This window comes from Aotus nancymaae, unplaced genomic scaffold (genome assembly GCF_030222135.1).
Source record: "Aotus nancymaae isolate 86718 unplaced genomic scaffold, 86718_ANA_hifiasm-v0.15.2.pri h1tg000020l, whole genome shotgun sequence".
In the NCBI taxonomy this organism is placed as follows: Eukaryota; Metazoa; Chordata; class Mammalia; order Primates; family Aotidae; genus Aotus; species Aotus nancymaae.
In genome coordinates, this window is record NW_026988432.1 from 63,550,353 (window position 1) to 63,564,594 (window position 14,242).

At 41.5% G+C, this 14,242-nt stretch overlaps 1 pseudogene; it reads left to right on the forward strand.

The window, feature by feature from the left end:
* Positions 1 to 13,546: 13,546 nt before the first annotated feature.
* Positions 13,547 to 13,637, forward strand: LOC135276186 (small nucleolar RNA U3; annotated as a pseudogene).
* Positions 13,638 to 14,242: the final 605 nt, after the last annotated feature.

The window sequence follows — 14,242 nt, forward strand, 5'->3', positions numbered from 1 at the left end:
CTGCTTAATGATACAGTTCCCCTACGAAGGAAATGAGTCCGTCAAGTTACAGAGGAAACGTGAGGCCCAGATTTTGATGCCAGCATGAATCGGCCTCCTCTTCTTCTCCTCCTCCTTCTCTAATATGTGTTTCTAGGTTTTCTTATATTTCCTCCTCTTCCCCATTTTTTTTAAATGCTACATTTTAAAGCAATGTGTGGTTTAAAGAGAATGATAAAAACAGAGGAAACAAAGTTTCCTTTTCCCATCCCATGAGTGCTTGACTTGAATTCGTCTTTGGTGACAGTTTTAGCCCCAAGGGGCCTCCCTTCGTCTCCATACACTGCCTTCAGGCCTCCCCTGACCCCACAGGCAGGGACCGACAGGTAGCACTTCTAAGAGCTTGAGGATCAGGTATGCAGAACACACTGGACAAGGAGCCAGAGACTTGACCTGGCTTTGCCTGTCATGGCCTGTTTGACCTTGAGTGATTCACTTAATTCCTGGAATCCCCAGGCCCCTCAGCTAGAAAATGGAGGGCCTAGCTGAAATGGTCCTCAGAGTTCTTCTGCCAGCACTAAAATTCTCTGCTCCTGGGGCCTCTGGTTCAAGTCTGGTGAGTAAAGGCAAACCCAGCATGTTCTAGAGGAGGCTGAGAGGTTTCATTCTTTCTGACTGTTCTATTCAACTACTCTCTTCCCTTCCTGCTGTTGCAACACATGGCGCTCTTATTCATTTAATAATTTAAAAATGTCCATTTCAATTTAAAACCTCAGTGTCTTATCCTCTTGCCTCCCCATCTTTGAATCTTACAATCTGCTTCTTATTGGCCAGATGGCTCACGCCTATAATCCCAGCACTTAGGGAGGCTGAGGTGGGTGGATCACGAGGTCAGGAGCTCAAGACCAGCCTGGCCAAGATGGTGAAACCGTGTCTCTACTAAAAATATAAAAATTAGCCAGGTGTGGTGGAGGCTGCCTGTAATCCCAGCTACTGGGAAGGCTAAGGCAGAGAATTGCTTGAACCGGGGAGGCAGAGGTTGCAGTGAGCCGAGATTCTGCCTCTGTATTATAGCGTGGGTGACAGAGTAAGACTCTGTCTCAAAAAACAAAACAACACAAACCAAAAAAAAAACAAAAAAACCCAACCTGCTTCTTATTGACAGAATAATTTCAACTTATTAACTTATTTAATTGTTCGTTTTTATCACTGTTGTTTCACATTTCACAGTTTCAAAAATATTTTTTAAAATTAATATTTTTATTTGAAATAATTTTAGACTTTGAGAAAAGTTGCAAAATGATAGAGTTCCATATATCCTTAACTTAGCGTTTCCAAATGATAACATTTTCCCTCATTCCTCATTTGCTTTACTATTCTATTATATATATGATATTTAACAAATATGTGGCTGGGCACAGTGGCTCACGCCTGTTATCCCAGACTTTGGGAGGCTGAGGCAGGCAGATCACCTGAGGTCAGGAGTTTGAAACTAGTTTGGCCAATATGGTGAAACCGCATCTCTACTAAAAATACAAAAACTAGCCGGGTGTGGTGGCACACACCTGTAGTCCCAGCTACTTGGGAGGCTGAGGCAGGAGAATCACTTGACCCCGGGAAGCGGAGATTGCAGTGATCCGAGATCACGCCACTGCATTCCAGCCTGGGTGACAGAGTAAGACTCTGTCTAAAAAAAAAAAAAAAAAAAAAAAAAAAAAGACAAACCTCCACCACCACCAAAAATAAATACATATTTATACATATGAGACTAAGATATAATGCTCCTTTGCCCCTAAATGATTCAATGTGTATTTTCTTTTTTAAAAAAAAATGATTTTTCTCTTGTGTAACCATAGTACAATCTTCAAAGTATAAAATTAACATTGATGCAATACTATTATTAAGCCATACAAATTATATAAATTTCAGAATTATCTCGCTAATGTCCTTATAATAAAATAAAAATAATAAATTATTTTTCTGATCTAAGATTCAATCAGGGACCATACATTGCATTAAATTGCAATTTCTTTTTAGACTCCTTTCCTTTAGAACATTCTTCAGTCTTTTTTTTTATTTTATTTTAATGAACCTGAGCAAACAAAGTCAAGGATGGCAAAAGAAGGTAATCCTATGCATTCAAATCAGGAATGTCTAAGTTCTTACTTGTACCTAACTTGTAACTTTCACTTATACTGAAATTTTCCAAAGTATCTTTCCAAATTGCACTTTAAAAGGCTTATTTGAGCTGGGTTGTGGTGGCTCACACCTGTAATCCTACCACTTTGGGAGGCCAAGGCAGGCATATCATCTGAGACCAGGAGTTCGAGACCAGCCTGGCCAATATGGTGAAACCCCATCTCTACTAAAAATACAAAAATTAGCGAGGCGTGGTAGTGCACACCTGTAGTCCCAGACTCCGGAGGCTGAGGCAGGAGAATTGCTTCAACCCTGGAGGTGGAGGTTGTTTGAGGCAGGAGAATCGCTTGAACCTGGGAAGCAGAGGTTACAGTGGACTGAGATTGTGCCACTGCACTCCAGCCTGGGCAACAAGAGTGAAAACCTGTCTCAAAAAAAAAGGCTTGAGTTTTATCAAAAATCTGTCATTGTCTGGGGAGAAAAAAAGACACAAGGAAGAAAGGAAGGTAATAAAAGAAAATGTAAGATTCTATAACAATCATATACACTGCATTATTGAGTGCACTCCTGACAGAAGAGAACTTCTATTTGATTAGGTGTCGTGAAAACCAAATCCACTGCTCCCAACTTTTCATGTTTGTGTCAGTTTTTATCTATCACTGTGTAACAATGACTCCCAAATTTAGTGGCTTTAATCAACAATTTTATTTTGTTATGATTCTGTGGATCAGCAAGTTGGACAGGGCTCTGCTTGGTGGTTCTGCTGGTCTCATCTGCAATTACTCATGAAGCCGCAGCCATCTGGTGGCTGAACCGGGGCTGAATGGGCTTACATGGCCTCATTTACATATCTGGTAGTTGGTGTGGGCTGTCAGCTGGCATCCCTTTCCTGTGGCCTCTAATCCTCAAGGAAGCTAGCCTGGGCTTCTTCACATGGCAGAAACAGGGTGCGTGTAAAAGCTACCTGTTCATGGCCAGGCATGGTGGTGCATACCTATAATCCCATCATTTTGGGAGGCTGAGGCGGGAGGATAACTTGAGGCCAGCAAACATAGCAAGATTCCATCTCTACAAATAAAAAATAAAAAATTACCCAAGCATGGTGGCACACATTTTAGTCCCAGCTACTTGGGAGGCTGAGGCAGGAGGATAGCTTCAGCCCTGGAGTTCGTGGTTACAGTGAGTTCTGATGGCGCCACTGCACTGCTGCCTGGGTGACAGAGCAAGACCTTATTTCCATAAGGAACACACAAAAAAAGCTACCTGGCCTCTTACGGCCTAGGCAAATTACTCAGCTGGAGAAAATGGAATCTAACACTTCCACAAAGTTCTACTGGTCAAACCAATCCCCAGTTGTAGCCTAGATGTGAGGTGTGGTGAAATAAAGGGGGGTCTTGATGGAAGATACCGCAAAGACTTTGCAAACAAATAACAGTGCAGTGTGGGAGTAGCTTTTGCAGCCAACTTTGCAAACAATGCACCATAACATCTGCCAAGCGGAAGAATCTTTTCTTTGGTTGTTTTCAAAACCAAACATGTCCTCTGGTTTTGAACCTTCATGTTACGACACTAATTGAGATGCAGGTAATAATTGCCCTAGAATCTATTCTAACACCAGAATGGCCAAGAATAACTTCATTATCTGTGGAAGTGACCGCAAATCACATAAATACACCCCACTTAACCCAAAGAAGGTGCATTTTTTTTTTAGATGGAGGCTCTCTCTGTCGCCCAGGCTGGAGTGCAGTGGCGCAATCTCGGCTCATTGCAACTTCCTCCTCTTGGGTTCAAGTGATTTTCCTCCCTCAGCCTCCTGAGTAGCTGGGATTACAGGCACACACCACCAGGCCCAGCTAATTTTTTATATTTTTTTAGTAGCGACGGGGTTTCACCATGTTGGTCAGGCTGATCTCAAACTCCTGACCTTGTGATCCGCCTGCCTCGGCCTCCTAAAGTGCTGGGATTACAGGCGTGAGCCACTGTGCCCCGCCAAGAAGATGCATTTCTTATCCAAGTTCCCTTCGGCTAGACCCCAAAAATGTTTGGCCACTCTCATGCCACCTAAACTGAGGGGAAGTGTGACAGAGAATTCCAAGTGGATTGCCGCTAAAACGCCTAATTTTTACAGTTTATTTTCAATGTGAACACATGACTGTGGCCTCATCTAGTGTCTTGGGAGCGTCCTGGGCATGTGAGGGGTGCTGAAGTTTAAGCTGTGTTAGCTTCTCAGTGAATCCACCTTTGCCTGGAATGAAATTAATCACAGCGCCACGGGGCGAGAATGACATTTGGGTTCTTCTATGTCCATGTACAAGGAAAACAGAAGCCTCTGAAAGAAAACATACCTCTGTCTGGGTATTCCAGATGCTTTCAAACAGAGAGAAAAGGTTTTGTGGGGCATAAGGTACCTTTTCTAAACTTCCTCTTGTGGGGCATATTTACTTCTTGAAAGGCAAATATGTTTACAGGAATGTGAACGGAACCAAAGCCAACATAAACTGCTCTAATTGACTGAACTCAGGACAAATTGAATCCAAATATACAAATTTTTTGTAGAGCCAGGAACTGTGGCAAAGGCTGATTTTCTTTCCCTTTCAAAAAAGTTTGTTTTGCTTTCTTTCCCATAATGTTTTCATTAACTGTGTTTTTCAATTTTAAAAAACTCTGTAGACATAGCATTCATGATTTTCAGTCAAAAAATTGTTATTTCAGTTAGGCAAAAAGTGTCTTGTTTTCTTACAACTAAACCTAAATCTATCTCAAGCTCTCGTAGCTGCCCGATAACAAGCACACAAAAACATCCATAAAAGTGTAGTTACATTCAGTGACTTTGCAGTAAGTTTTGGTTCCAACTCAATTGAATTCAAAGTTGTTGTTTTTTTTTTTCTCTCCTCACTCCTTGGTTAGCTCTGAAGTCTCTGTTGAGCTTATACTTTTTTTTTTTTTTTTTTGAGACGGAGTCTTGCTCTGTCACCAGACTGGAGTGCAGTGGTGTGATCTTGGCTCACTGCAACTTCCACCTCCTGGGTTCAAGCAATTCCCCTACCTCAGCCTTCCAAGTAGCTGGGCCTATAGGCGCCCACCACCATGCCTGGCTAATTTTTTGTATTTTAGTAGAGATGAGGTTTCACCATGTTGGCCAGGATGGTCTCAATCTCCTGATCTTGTGATCTGCCCACCTCGGGCCTTCCAATGTGCCAGGATTACAGGCGTGAGCCATCACGCCCGACCACACTTTGTTTTGTTTTTTGTTTTTTTGAGACAGAGTCTTACTTTTTCACCCAGGCCAGAGTGCAGTGGAGCAATCTCAGGTCACTGCTGCCCAAGTTCAAGCAATTCTCTGCCTCAGCCTCCCCGAGTAGCTGGGATTACAGGCACCCACCACCACGCCCAGCTAATTTTTGTATTTTTAGTAGAGACAGGGTTTCACCATCTTGGCCAGGCTCGTCTTGAACTCCTAACCTCGTAATCCACCTGCCTTGGCCTCCCACAGTTCTGGGATTATAGTCGTGATCCACCGCACCTGGCCTGTTTGGCTTCTATTTTATGGGGTAACCAACAGGACGCCGGGCAAAGCATTCCTGTGCTTTCAGCCTCCAAACTAGCTGGTTGAGGTCCCATCAATTCTCAACTCCCCATGCAAGTCCCACTCTCAGGAACTTAGTTGGGCCAGCATGCAGGAGTGCACAGATACCTTTCTCTAGGACCTCCTTTATTTGTTATTTATTATTTGAGACAGAGTATCCTTCTGTCTCCCAGGCTGGAGTGCAGTGGGCTCAAGTAATCTTCCTGCCTCGACTTCCTGAATTGCTGGTACTACAGGCATGTGCCGCCACACCTGGATAATTTTTCAAAAAGTTTTTGGAGAGACAGAGTCTTGCTACGGTGTCCAGGCTGGTCTCAAACTCCTGATCTCAAGTGATCCTCCCACTTCGTCCTCTCTAAGTGCTAGGATTACAGGTGTTAGCCACTACACCTGTCCATCTCTCTGGGACTTTCAAAAAATGTGTGCTCCAAGCAGCAGAATATGGCTGTGATGCAGGGGCTAGTCTGATGTGCCTTAGAATGACACTAGCGTACTACAAACAATGGGTCAATGTGGAAATAGAGTTTATTTAATTAGACATAATACCTAACTGCAAAAATTTTAAAGCATTTTCAGTACTTAATCATGACTTGTTTTTATCCCCTTTTAATTATTTTTAGGAGATATTTAAAATCCATTGCAGTATTAAACCATTAAATCTTGCAAAAGCCTAAATGTATAGTCATTAAACCCCAGGGGCCTGTAAAAAAAACCATGTCTCTTCTGAAAGTATGAAACCAGAACAATAAAATCCTCTTACAATGTAAGCTGAGCAGAATCACCATTACATGAAGCCAAGTCATTATTAACTAATTCAAATCGGAGAACACTTTCAAGATTATTCCGAGAACAGCAACAGGGCTGAGTGAGTTTTTCATTTCTCGTCTGTGGTATTCAATGCCTCCACTCTTCCTGCCCGCTCTGCTGCCTCTCCTCTCACCTGTTTGCATCCCACCCTCCAGGCTTCCCCAGGCGCTTGCGGTCTCCAGTGCTCTCTCCATCATCTCCGCTCCTCCTGGCCACTCAGCTTGCCAGGCTCAGCCCTCTGCTTCTCCTTGGCCTTCTAACCGCCATTTATGCCTCCTCTGAATATTTTTTTTTTGAGATGGAGTTTTGCTCTTGTCACCCAGGCTGGTGTGCAATGGTGCGATCTCAGTTCACTGCTACCTCTGCCTCCTGGTTCAAATGATTCTCCTGCCTCAGCCTCCCAAGTAGGTGGGATTACAGGCGCCCACAACCACGCCCAGCTAATTTTTGCATTTTCAGTAGAGACAGAGTTTCACCTTGTTGGCCAAGCTGGTCTCGGACTGCTGATCTCAGGTGATCCACCCGCCTCAGCCTCCCACAAGTGCTGGGATTACAGGTGTGAGCCACTGCACCCAGTCACCTCCTCTGAATCTTGTACTGTTCCCATCCCCAGCAGAGCGTCTCCCTTCTTTGGTCTGTTCCCATCACAACTTGGACATGCTTCTGTTATAGCATGTATTTAATATAACCCCACACTAAAGTACTTTGGTTAGATCTAGAGTAGGAAATCAGCAAGAACAAGGACTTGGTCTTCATTTTCCTTTCTTCCCCCAGTAGCGTTCTTGTTTTGCATAGGACCTCACGCCTGTCCTCGTGTACAACAAGGGCTTCGTAAATGCCTGTTGAATGAATAGATGGAATGATGTGGCATGAGCACACCTGGGTTCTGATTCTTCGGAGCCAGCTGGACGTTTCCAGTGGAGCCAAATCTTTTATTTTCTGTTTCCTACTCCTCACCTGCACGTTCTAGGTCATTTTTATTGCCTCATTTATTCATGAAAGTTATTATGTTTGGCCAGAGTGCTGACTTGAATTTTCCTTCATGATTATAAAATAAATTGTTCGTAGGGAAGGTAGGTGATAGGTGTATGGAGATTCATTATACTTTGTATATAATCAACCTATTTAAAGCATTATTATTACATACAGTTATAATGTTAGCAAAAATCAAAGAAAAGTTTAAAACTTCATCCACATGCTGAACACCCAAACAAATCAATGTCTATTCTTTCCTGCTTTTTTTCAGCCCTTGCCTGTGTACATATACAATTTTTATATAGTTGCAAAGATTTACATGGATTTTTTTAAGCATAGAGGCATCTTAACTCCCTTTCTTTCAGCTAAAATGCAATCACTTAAAAGTCCAGAAACCACTGAGATGCTGATGTCCATGGTAATGAAGATGATGGTGGTGATGATGATGATGATGATGATAACTGTTGGTCCCCAGAACAAGCTGAAGCTCTCAGCAAGGTTGGAAACTTGCCTAGACTCTCAAAACTAGTAGGAAAATAATAGTAGTATTTGCCGGATGTGGTGGCTCACACCTATAATCCCAGAACTTTGGGAGGCTGAGGTGGGTAGATCACCTGAGGTCAGGAGTTCAAGATCAGCCTGGTGAATATGGTGAAACTCTGTCTGTAACAAAAATACAAAAATTAGTCAGGCATGGTGGCGCACACCTGTAGTCCCAGCTACTTGGGAGGCTGAGGCAGAAGAATTACTTGAACCCAGGAGGCGGAGGTTGTAGTGAGCCGAGACTGTACCACTGCACTCCAGCCTGGACAACAGAGCGAGACTCCATCTCAAAAAAAATTAATATTAATAGTAATAACATCATTAATATGTATTAATGATGTATTACCTATTACTTTACTATGTGCCAGGATCCATGCTGAGCAATTGACCTGTTTTATCTCATTTAAACCTCAAAGCAATCTCAACTTATTATTATTCCTGTCTCCCAGAGGTGAAAACTGAAGTGTAGAGAGGATAAGTAATTGGCCCAAGATTGCACTGCTTGGCAGAGCTAGGATTGATAAACTCAACCTTTTTAAAGTTTTGTTTATTTATTTATTTATTTTCTTTTTTTCTTTTTTTGAGATGGAGTTTCGCTCTTGTTACCCAGGCTAGAGTGCAATGGCACGATCTTGGCTTACCGCAACCTCTGCCTCCTGGGTTCAAGCAATTCTCCTGCCTCAGCCTCCTGAGTAGCTGGGACTACAGGCATGCGCCACCATGCCTAGCTAATTTTTGTATTTTTAGTAGAAACGGGGTTTCACCATGTTGACCAGGATGGTCTCGATCTCTTGACCTCGTGATCCACCCACCTAGGCCTCCTAAAGTGCTGGGATTATAGGCATGAGCCACCGCACCCGGCCTAAGTTTTGTTTTTAATTGACAAATCGTAATTGTACATATTTATGATGTGATGTTTTGATATATGTATATATTTTGTAATGATCAAATGAGGGCAATTAGCACGTCCATCACCTCAAACATTTATCATCTCTTTGTGATGAGGATATTAAAGATTCTCTTTTCTAGCTATTTTGAAATATACAAGACATCATGTTAACTTTAGTGACCCTACTGTGCAGTAAACGCCAGAACGTATTTCTCCTGCCCACTGTAACTTTGAATATGTTCACCAACCTCTCCCCATTCTTCCTTACTACCTTCCCCAGCCTCTGGTAACCACTGTTCTACTCTATACTTCTGTGAAATCAGCTTTTTAAGATCCATATGTCAGTTAGATCATGTGTTATTTGTCCTTCTGTGCTTGGTTTATTTCACTTAACAATGGTCCTCTAGGTTCATCCACATTGTCACAGATGGCAGGATTTCATTCTTTTTTTATGGCTGAACTGGCTGAACAGTATTCCCTAGTGTGTGTATATACACAACACTTTTTTGTCTGTTCATTTATTGAAAGATACCTAAGTCAATTCCATATCTTAGCTATTGGGAATTGTACTGCCATAAACTTGGGAGTGCAGATCATCTCTTTAGCATACTGATTTTATTTCCTTTGGATATATCCAGAAGTGGGATTGCTGGATCATGTGGTAGTTCTAGTTTTAATTTTCTGAGGAAACTTCTCATCAATAGTATATAAGAGTCCCCCTTTCTCCACATTCTCTCTAGAAATTGTTACTTATAGTCTTTTTGATAACAGTCATTCCAATTGGAGTAAGGTAACATCTTATTGCAGTTTTTATTTTTGAGACAGAGTCTTGCTCTGGGTTCAAGTGATTCTCCTGTCCCACCCTCCCGAGTAGCTGGAGTTACAAGCAGAGATGGGGTTTCACCATGTTGGCCTGGATGGTCTCGATCTCTTGACCTCATGATCCTCCTGCCTTGGCCTCCCAAAGTGCTGGGATTATAGGTGTGAGCCACCGCACCCAGCCAAGAAATTTTTAATATACCTGTTGGCCATTTGTATGCCTTTTGAGCAATGTCTATCCAGGTCTTTTGCACATTTTAAATCAGAATTTTTTTTTGATATTGCTTTGTCTGAGTTCCATATATATTCTGGATATTAATCCTTTCTCAGAAGAATAGATTGCAGATATTTTCTTCCATTCTGTAGGTTGTCTCTTTGATCTGTTGAGTGTTTCTTTTGCCATGCAGAAACTTTTTAGTTAGATGTAACTTTTTAGTTTGCTTTTGTTGTATGTGCTTTTGAGGTCATAGCCAAAAAATCCTTGCCCAGACCAAAGTCATGAAATACTCCTTTAAGTTTTCTTCTAGTAGTTCATAGTTTTGGGTCTTACAATTTAGTCTCTATCCATTTTGAATTAATTTTTGTATATGGTGAGAGATGGGGAGTCTAGTTCTTTCCTTCTGCATGTGGATATTAAGTTTTACCATTTATTGAGGAGAATGTTCTTTCTCCACTAATGTTATTGGCACCTTTATTGGATATCATTTGGGTATAGATGTGAGATTTAGTTCTGGGTTTTCTATTTTGTTCCATTGGTTGATAGGTCTGTTTTTATGTCAGTACCTGCTATTTTGGTTACTGTAACTGTGTAGTATATTTTGAAGTCAGGTAATATGATGCCTCCAGTTTGTTGTTTGTTCAAGAAAGCGTTGGCTACTTGGGGTCTTTTGTGATTACATATAAATTTTAGAATTGCCTTTTAAAAAACTACTGTGAGGAATGTCATTGGTGTTTTGATAGGGATTCCATTGAGTTTATAAATTTCTTTGGGTAGTATGAATGTTTTAAAAATATTCATTTTTATAATCCATGTCAGGCTATCATTCAATTTATTTGCACCCTCTTCAATTTCTTTCATTAATGTTTTATAGTTTTTATTATAAAGCTCTTTCACATCCTTGGTCAAATTTATTCCTAAGAATTTTATTTATTTATTTGTAGCTACTGTAAATGGGATTGTTTTCTTGATTTCTTATTCAGACAGTTTGCTGCTGGCACGTAGAAACACAACTGATGGCCTGAAATCCCAGCACTTTGGGACACCGAGGTGGGCGGATCACGAGGTCAGGAGATCGAGACCATCCTAACATGGTGAAACCCTGTCTATACTAAAAATACAAAACATTAGTTGGGTGTGGTGGCACAAGCCTGTAGTCCCAGCTACTCGGGAGGCTGAGGCAGGAGAATTGCTTGAACCCGGGAGGCGGAGATTGCAGTGAGCACAGATCACACCACTGCACTCCAGCCTGGGCAACAGCAAGACTCTGTCTCAAAAAAAAAAAAGGGGCCAAGCGTGGTGGCTCATGCCTGTAATCCCAGCACTTTGGGAGGCTGAGGTGGGTGGATCATGAGTTCAGGAAATAGCGACCATCTTGGCCAACATGGTGAAACCCCGTCTCTACTAAAATATAAAAAATTAGCTGGGCATGGTGGTGTGTGACTGTAGTCCCAGCTACTTGGGAGGCTGAGGTAGGGGAACTGCTTGAACTCGGGAGGTAAAGGTTGCAGTGAGCCGAGATGGCGCCACTGTACTCCAGTCTGGCGACAGAGCAAGGCTCCATCTCAAAAAATAAAAATAAAATAAAATAAATAAAAACAAAAAACAACACTACTGCTTTTCTGATGTGGATTTTGTATTTTGTGTCCTGCAGTTTTACTGAATTTGTTCATTAGTCCTATTAGTTTTTTTGGTGGAGTCTCTAGGGGGTTTTCTGTTTATAAGATCATGTCATCTGCAAACAGGGCCAGCTTGACTTTCTCATTTCCAATTTGAATGCCTTTTATTTCTTTCTCTTGACTGCTTGCTCTGGCTAAGAATTCCCACACAATGTTCAATAGAAATGCTGACAGTGAGCATCCTTGTGGAGTTCCAGATCTTAGAGGAAAGGCCTTCAACTTTTTCAGAGTAAGTGTGATGTTAGCTGTGGGTTTATCATGTATGGCCTTTGTTGTGTTGAGGCACATTCCTTCCATACCTAGTTTGCTAAAGGTTTTATCGTGAAGGCATGTTGCATGTTTTCAAAAAATTTTTCTGTGACTGTTGAAAGAATCATATGGCTTTGTTCTTCATTCTGTTAATGTGATATATCACATTTATCAGTTTACGTCTGTGGAATCATCTTTGCATCCCTGAGATAAATCCCACTAGATCACAACCAAGAATCTTTTTAATGTGTTGTGGATTTTTGTTTCCTAGTATTTGGTTGAGGATTTTTGCATCTATGTTCTTCAAGAATGTTGGCCTGCAGTTTTTTTTTGTGTGTGCATCCTTGTCTGGTTTTGGTATCAGGGTAATGCTGGCCTCATTCTGAGTTTGAAAGAATTCCTTCTCTTTCAGTTTTTTTTTAAATAATTTGAGAAGAATTGGTATTAGTTCTTCTCTAAATGTATGATAGAATTCAGTGGTAAAGCAATCCAGGCCTGCACTTTTCTTTGATGGGAGGCTTTTCAATTATTACTTAAACCTTGTTACTCATTATTGGTCTGCTCAGGTTTTCCATGTCTTCGTAATTCAGTCTTGCTAGATAGATTGCATGTGTCCAGGAATTTATCCATTTATTCTAGACTTTCCAATTTGTTAGCATATGTTTGTTTGTAATAGTATCATATGATCCTTCGTATTTCTGAGGTATCAGTTATAACATCTTTTTTGTCCCTGGTTCTGCTTATTTGAGTCATGTCCCTTTTTCCCTCTAGTTTAGCTAAAGGTTTGTTAGTTTTCTTTACCTTTTCAAAATACCAATTCTTTGTTTTGTTGATCTTTGCATTTTTTAGTCTCCAACTTATTTCTGCTCGCATCATTATTATTTTTTCCTTCTACTAATTTTAGGTTTTGTTTGTTCGTGTTTTTCTAGCTCCTTGAGGTACAGCATTAGGTTGTCTCATTGTGATCTTTCTACTTTTTTGACATAGGTGTTTGTTGATATAAACTTCCCTCTTAGAATTGCTTTTGCTGTATCCCATCAGTTTTGGCATATTGTGTTTTCATTTTCATTTTGTAATATTGGGGTTCAGGGGTTCAGGGTGCTCTCAGTTCCCCTGAGAGGACGTTTCTCCAGGTTCTTGGTCTCCTGCCCTCTCAAGAATGAGACAGTGGACCACAGCGCAGTGTGCAGTAAATGCCTGACTTAAAAGTGTTTGTAGAAAGTGATTTATTTAGAGAGAGAAACCGGAGAAGGAGAGAAAAAGAAACAGCTAACTCTCACACTGAGTGAGAGAACCCAGAAAGATGGAATCCAGGAGAGGAAAGCAACTTCCACACTGAGTGGAGTGGAAAGGAATAGAGAGAGAGATGGAGTTTAGGAGGGGAAGACAGGCTTCCACGAGAGAGTGTGGAAGGGGACTCCAGAGGGGAAATCCAGGAGAGAGAAAGATGGCTTCCACGAAGGGAGTGTTCATGGAAAGGGATCCAAACATGGAGTCCGAAGGGGTGTGGAAGAAGGAGACTTTTAACCTGGGAGGAACCCCCACCTTCTCTAAGATCCCAGGCCAATGAAAGGAGTTCCTTAGAACTTCAGCTGGAGCGACTGACTCTTTGTTTCTTCCCGTGCCCGAAAATTCAAACATAAACCGTTAAATCTCCCGGATGGAAGACTATACTTTCAGGGATCATTTCTATAGTGTGTTACTAGAGAAGTTTCTCTGAATGTGCAGAGAAAAAAAAAATCTCCCGGATGGAGAGAGATTGGAGTGGGGCATGGCGCTAGGAAGTTCTTGACCTTAAAACTACGCCCCTTTGTGGACCTAAAAATTTCTTGAAACAAATTGAGGGAAAGAGAACACATTCCTTCAATTTGTTTCAAGAAAGTTTTAAAATTTTAAAAGTTTCTTTTCAATTTATTCATTGACCCATTGGTTGTTCAGAAGCATTGTTTTTAATTTCCATGTATTTGAACAGTTTACAAAATTCCCCATTATTAATTTCTAGTTTTTTTTTTTTTTCTTGAGACTAAGTCTTGCTCTGTCACCAGGCTGGAGTGCAGTGGCGCAATCTCAGCTCACTGCAACCTCCACCTACCGGTTTCAAGTGATGCTCCTGCCTCAGCCTCCCGAGTAGCTGGACTACAGGCATGCGCCCCCATGTCCAGCTAATTTTTGTATTTTTAGCCGAGATGGGGTTTCACCATGTTGACCAGGATGGTCTTAATCTCTTGACCTCATGATTGCCCATCTCGGCCTCCCAAAGTGGTGGGATTACAGGTGTGAGCCCCCACACCTGGTCTAATTTCTAGTTTTATTCACTGTAGTCAGAAAAGATACTTGACATAATTTTCATTTTTAAAAAT